Here is a 7521-nt window from a genome sequence, read left to right on the forward strand (position 1 = left end):
CATCACCCATGTCACACCCCCAAACCAGACGGCGGAAACGTCCGAGGGCTATTGTGACTCAATTGAATACCATCACAATGAATATACATGAAACATAACATTATACATCACCAAGCATTGAAATATTACAACTGGTAGCATTTACATTCAGTATATTGATCCATAATATTACATGCCCAAAAGTAAATTGTTCGATACTAATTAAACAAACAGCAAGACGTTACTGAGTACATTTTTCCTTTTCGATTTACCTGTTGTATGCTTGTTTGTTTCTATAAATGTAAAAATACAATTTGTTAAACTTGGTATACAACTCGTAGGTGTATGAATTGAAAACCCTAGGAAAACCCGATGTTTTCCTAATACTTTGAATCAAGCGTTTTATATTTTGTTATTTCGTTGTGACGTGTGTATTCTTTGAGTCCCGGTGACATTGGATTAATTATGGATTGTGAATTGTTATAAACACACATTAATGAAAATGACTAGTTTACAACTATACAAACGATCCCTTAGGCGTCGTTCGCACTATTCACTTAATCCAATCACCCTGACTTCTCATAGCCCCACAACCGAGGAGGAAAAGAGGGTGCAAAGCACCCTATATTTCCATAAGTCGTTCAAGGCTATCGTGAATGCGAAGGACCCTTAGCCCGACTCGCATTGGTGAATTCTCGACTTCGCTAGCAGTACCAAGGACCCTTGGGGCCCAATTGCACAAAAGCCATTGAAAGTCCTTTTACACAAAATTAGGTCATATAAGACCCAACTACATGTAAGCGAGTTTCCTTCGGGCCTAAAGATCATGTCATTGGGCTAGCTAGGCCTAACAAGCACGATTTGAAACTTTCGGGCCCAAAGATGGTGTATCGACGTCTGGTGTATTTCCCACGTGTGTATTGACTTCCCGAAATTTCTGCGTGTGTATTGAAATAGCGTCATGTTATTAAGTTCAGATTCGTTATTGATTCGAGACCGAATCAATTCGTTCGATAACGATTTTTGGTGTTGTGGGTGTATTGTATTTCATCGATAGTCGTGGCACTAGTATTCCATCCTAACAGTCTTATTGTTTAGAATCACTAAAATTTTTCTTTTGCAGCCCCTTTTTTTGGATAAATTTACAATTTTGGCCCTTTATATAAAAGAAATTTTCGTTTTAGTCCTTAAATCATTTTTCTTGACACTTTAGTATCAAAGCTTATTGAAAGGGTATTTTTCAGCTCAAGTCTATTTAAAAAATAGTTTTAGTCCCTCAAGATGAAGTTTTCTCGGTTGAAACCCCATTTTTCGCAAATTTTAGATTTTTGGCCCAAAATAGAAAATCTTTGCATCTTTAGTCCCTTTTGCATATGAAAAGTATTTTTGACCCTGGAAATGGACTTGGAGCACTAGTAGTCCTCTATTTTACAGAAAACTATAGATTCAGCCCCTCTAGTTTGAAAATCTCACAATTTGGGCCTTGTTGGGTCGAAAAGTGCATTTTTGGCCCATTAGGTTTAAAATTTTCCATTTTAGCCCATCAAAAGAGTAATTTTCAAGAAAATACATTTTTGAAACTGTTTTAACTCATCTCAACCATCAGAATTTGTATTTTGTCATTTTGGGCCCTTTAGCTTTATATTTTTAACATTTAAAGTCCAAAAATGGGATTTTAGTCCAAAGAGGTTCATATTAACCAACTTGCTTATGTTTCTAGAGTTGATTTGTATGAAATAACATGATTTATACTTATTTCATTCAACATAATGTAGAACTCGGTTTTGAGTTCTTTTTGACTAGATCCAACACCATAATCACATAAGAACATGTAAATAAACATAGAAATCACACAAAGCATACATATACTCATAGATCTACACATTTGCTTGTATTCTCCCCCCACAAAACTTATAAAAACCGAAAAATAGGGGGTATGAAGCTCACCTTTGCTTGTTGTTTTTGGCTTAGAAGGAAGAAATGAAGAAAACTTGATCCTAGCAAGCCTCCTTGGAAGATCTCGAACTTAAGGAGTTTTCTTGGAGTATGATCACCAAAACTTGTTTAGAATAAGTGATCTTACATGAGAAAGGAGTTTTGTAACTTAGACATGTGAAAACTTACCAAAGGATGATGATTATCTTGTGTAATCCTCTTGAAACACAAGCAAAATTCCAAGATTTTTGGATGAAGAAGAAGAGATGAGTCTTGAGTGATTTAGAGAGAGTTTTGTGGTGAAGTGTGTGTGTTTGGGAGTCTCTCGGCTGAAGGAAAGAGAGGGAAGGGGAAGAGAAGTGAGTGAGGTGATGTGTGCATGGACACATGAGTTAGTGCATGGAGATCCAAGAGGTAATAAAGAGGTGGCAATTGATAGTCAACCCTCTTCCATGTTGGGTTGTTGGGTCGAGAAGTGGAGAAAGGAAAGGAAGAATATTGGGCTTCTTATGTTTAAGCCCATATTATGACTTAATTATGAAATTTTTCGGCCCAAATAAATCAAGGAATGATTTTTATGATCCATTAGGGCTATATAAATTTGTTGTGACCCAATAAGGTCCATTAGGGTATTTTATTTCATTCTAGGCCCAATATGGCCCAAAATATTGAATTAAATGGAAATTGGTCCAATTAGAGTTCATTTAAGAGTTCTAAACCCAAGATGGTCAAATTGGAAGCTTATTGGTCCATTGGGCCCAATAAGGAAGTCCTAGTCCAAAATGGACCTAAGCAAGAACTTTTAGGGTTTCCAATTGCTTATTGACCATTTGTAATACTTGTATGGTGTATTGGATTGAAATTTTGTTGTAATAGAGTAAGCATCATACATGCTCTTAAGTTTTTGATTCAAGATTTTACTTGAGTGTTGTGATTACAAGACACAAAATTTCTAGTTGTGACATCATCCCCCCGTTAGAGGGAATTTTCGTCCCGAAATTCTGTTTGAAAGCTAGATTTGAGAATGCTAGAATAGGTGAGGGTACTTTTGCTTCATTTGGTCTTCGCGTTCCCACGTGAATTCTGGTCCACGCTTTGCGTTCCACCGTACTTTCACGATCGGGATGTGACTTTCCTTAATACGCTTCACCTCCCTGTTAATGATTTCAATAGGCTCTTCCACGAACAGGAGATTCTAGTGGATTTCGATCTTGTCAAGGGGAATGACGAGTGTTTCATCTGATAGGCACTTCTTTAGATTAGAGACATGGAACACAGGGTGTACACTGTTTAGCTCTGCGGGTAGTTGCAGTTTGTATGCCACTTGACCTATTCGGGCGACGATTTCGAAAGGTCCAATGTATCGTGGGTTCAGTTTTCCTCGTTTCCCAAAACGAATAAGTCCTTTCCAGGGTGAGACTTTTAACAGTACTCGATCCCCGACCTGAAATTCTAACGGCTTTCGCCGTTTATCGGCGTAGCTCTTTTGTCGGCCGCGCGATGCTTGCAATCGAGCTCTGATTTGAATGATCTTTGCCGTGGTTTCACGAATGATTTCCGGTCCCGTTAGCGTCTTGTCCGACGTGATTGATCTTGCTATTTGGGTGTCGCCTACTTCAGCCCAACATAATGGTGATCTACACATACGACCGTATAGTGCATCGAAAGGAGCGACCTTAATGCTCGAATGGTAACTGTTGTTATCTGAGAATTCGACTAAAGGTAAATGGGTATCCCAAGACTTCCCAAAGTCTATCACACACGCGCGAAGCATGTCCTCGAGCGCTTGAATCGTTCGTTCACTTTTGACCATCTGTTTGTGGATGATAAGCGGTGCTCATGTCGAGATGAGTTCCCAGTGCTTTCTGGAGTGATTGCCAAAAACGTGAAGTGAACCTACTGTCTCTGTCCGAGATAATAGACACTGGCACTCCATGGAGTCTCACGATTTCGTGAATGTATAAAAGTGTCAATCTCTCCATCTTGTAGGATTCTTTTATTGGCAGGAAATGGGCAGATTGCGTCAGTGGGTCGACTATTACCTATATGGTGTCTAGTCCATCCGACGTTTTAGGTAGTTTGGTCACGATATCCATAGAAATTCCTTCCTATTTCCACTCAGGGATTACTGGTTGCTGCAATAACCCCGAGGGCTTCTAGTACTCCACCTTTACCTTGGCACACGTAAGGCACTTACTAACATAGGTGGCGATTTCATGTAAATGTATATAGGAAGATGTATGCACGTAAAGTACTCATGTAATGTATTCATATAAGGTACTCAAGTAATGTATTCATGTAAGGTACTCATGTAATGTATTCATGTAAGGTTCTCATGTAATGTATTCATGTAAGGTACTCATGTAATGTATTCATGTAAGGTTCTCATGTAATGAATTCATGTAAGGTACTCATGTAATGTATTCATGTAAGGTACTCATGTAATGTATAGTGTATACTCATGAATGAACTGACTCTGATGAAGGGTGAAAACTATATTATCAATACATATAAAAGAACATAAGTGTATAGATATAACTTTGTTCAAGAGGGTAAAAATGGTTTTGCAAAACATCTATGAGTTTTGAACAATAATTAACAATTAATTGATGTCATTTTAATAAACATTTCATAAGTAATACATTTGATAACAAAGTATTTTTAAGATAGAAAACCATTTTATGCATCACATTTTGAAGTATGTGAAATCTGCTGGATGAAAACATAGTTATAAATACATATGAAAGATTTGATAACATGCTATTTTCTACTTGTATCCCCCCCCCCCAGTAAAGCATTTAAAATCATTTAAACATTGATTAAGGGGTATGAACTCACCTGTAGATGGTGATTTGGATGTACTGAACGGTGTCGGATTGTTAGGTGTCAAGTGAGGACTTGTACACACACTATGATCCTAATGAACATATAATCACACATATATGCACCCAATTAGTCTTAAACTACTAATTGTGAATGTTAAGACATCCTAGAAGATGATAACCACTTTAGATAAGTGTTATAAGCCCTAAGGATTGCATCTAATTTGTTGTGGGACAAGGCTAATGGGTTTAGGGTTCCAAAGGACCCTATACATGAGTTTACTCTCCAATAAACCTCACACAAGGAGTTTACGGTCGTAAACCCTTTGGTTTACGGCCGTGAACTCCTAAGCTTGGTGTCATTTTGTGTTTTGAAGTTCTAAATGATCCTTAAAAGCATTCCTACTTGGTGGATTAATTCTTGGAAGGGTTTAGGGCGCTAATAGACTCCTTTGAGGAGTTTACGGCCCCAAGGCCAATTCCTTTTAAGTTTACCACCGTAAACTCGTATGGAAGGTGTGTTTTTATGCTTTCAAGTCCCAAGCTCATGTAGGATAGGTTCTAGACAATTATCTAAGGCTAATGAAGGCCTTAGGCACATATTGGTACCCTTCCTTGATGTTCAAGGCCCAAGAACCATAACAATTGGAGATTAGGGCTGTAATCTCTCTTTGGGAGGGGTTTTTGATGTTTTAAGGTCCCTATATTAACTAGGAATAAATAGAGGCTATTGTCCAAGGCTTTAGGAGTGATTAAGGCACTCTTTGGTCTTTGAGTTTGGTGTTCACGGTCCAAGAACTTCTTGGGCCGTGAACACCTAAACCTTGGGGTTCATGGTTGATTCCTAGTCCTAAATACACCTACATACATGTCTAAGGTAGTTACTTAACAAGTGGAAGGGACTAGGCATGATTTAACCCTTATAAAAGAGTTTACTCCCCAAGTTGTTATTGGGCGGTAAACTCCCGAATCTTGTAGTTTTGCTATGTAATCTATGTTATTAAACACATTATAAGCCATATAATACAACTAGAGAGGGGTACTCACAATTTAACATGATAACCCTAAGATCCGTGAGAGACAAAATGGCTTTTCTCTAGTTCAAAATGTAAATAATGAATGAAAATGGTTCAGAATTCTATATATAGTCCTGGGATTTTTGGCAGAAAATATTTTATTTCCGAAATGAATTCTAATATAATAGAGTTTTGGAATAACAGAGTTGTACGAAACCCTAGTGCATCCACTCTCCTGATATGTCATTAAGTGTAAACCCTAAAATGCTCAAACTTATACGGAAAAGTCAAAAAATTTACTGTGACTGTTATAACCTCTATTGACTTGATAATGTTCGTACAAAATGGAAATTTTGGGTTGTCACAACCTTGAACTTTTCAACAACTTGTGGGTTAAGGAGAATAATTGGAGAAGGTAGAGGAAGTGAAGTATGATTTCCAGTCCTATTAATGCACAACATAGGGATTAATCGTTCACCTTGATCGCCATGTGGGATATCATCTTCATTAGGAAAGCTCTATCCAAAAGGACAAAGAAGATCATAGTTGTCATAACTAGACATCTATGACGGATAAATTCAAGCAAGTTGAGTTAGGTCCTTAATATAACGCCAATATGAAATATTAAGGCTAGGACCCAACACAATATTTTATAACTTGGAAGAGGGCTGTCGTAATCCAAGGTACAAAATATTTGAAGGTAGGTAAATAACGATTTAGCAATTTCCACCGTAGAAAACAAAAAATAATTTTAGGTCTTAAATGGATTGAAATTCCTAGATCCTTTGAGATTCATTGAACTATTCAATGGCACGTTTAAATCTTGATTGTGCTCTTCAAGTTTGTGAATGGGATGCCGAAGATCACACATACAGAGTGAATAACCATGCAAATTAGCTTCGTACACTTAATGTTACAACCACCTAATCAATGTGCTAGTTAACCACATACGCTCCATTGATCTATGATTCACTTCGAGCTACCCTTTTCCATGCATTGTCAGTCTTAGATTAGTGTGCCGATTAACCACACATGCTCCATTAACGACTTAACAAGGTGCAAAGTGCAATTTCATGGGTTAACACCAAATTCACATTTTCCTAAAGTAACTAAGATTGGGAATTTAATAAAGTTTAGTTACTTGATATATATCATTAGACATTTAATGAAGGGAGAATTAATGTCATGTCCTACCCGTTCGGCTAACAACCCTCCACCAGTCAAGGAAGCGGTACATGACAATGGACACCCATTCAACTGCCAATTTATAGGCGGTAATCTTATACCCCCTTATAGACTGGCTTCATGAATGAGGCCTACTAACAGTAAGACTGACTTACACTTATACATATTTATATAAATATTAACTTTTAATATTATAATAGTATAAGGGTTGAATTTTAACTTTTAAAATTCTAAGGGTTTGGATTAAAGTATACATGGGGTGTTAACTTTACAAATTCCAAAACTTGAGGGTAAGTTTCTAACAATTCAAAAACTTTTGGTTTCCATAACTTATGAGTTTAATATGGTTTTTATGAAAGACTTTTCAAGTTCCACAACTTGAGGACAAGTTATGGAAGACATAAAACTATTTTATGATGATATTAAAAACAATACCTTTCATTTATTTCGTAACATATAAATCTTAATGAACTTTTAAAGGAAAAAACTCTTCATTTTCCATAACTTGAGGACAAGTTATGGAGTTCATAAAAACCATTAAGATCAATTATTCCAATTAACACAATAATCAAATATTTTTTTCA

This window comes from Lactuca serriola, chromosome 3 (genome assembly GCF_051521515.1).
Source record: "Lactuca serriola cultivar US96UC23 chromosome 3, Lser_US96UC23_V15, whole genome shotgun sequence".
Taxonomy (NCBI): domain Eukaryota; kingdom Viridiplantae; phylum Streptophyta; class Magnoliopsida; order Asterales; family Asteraceae; genus Lactuca; species Lactuca serriola.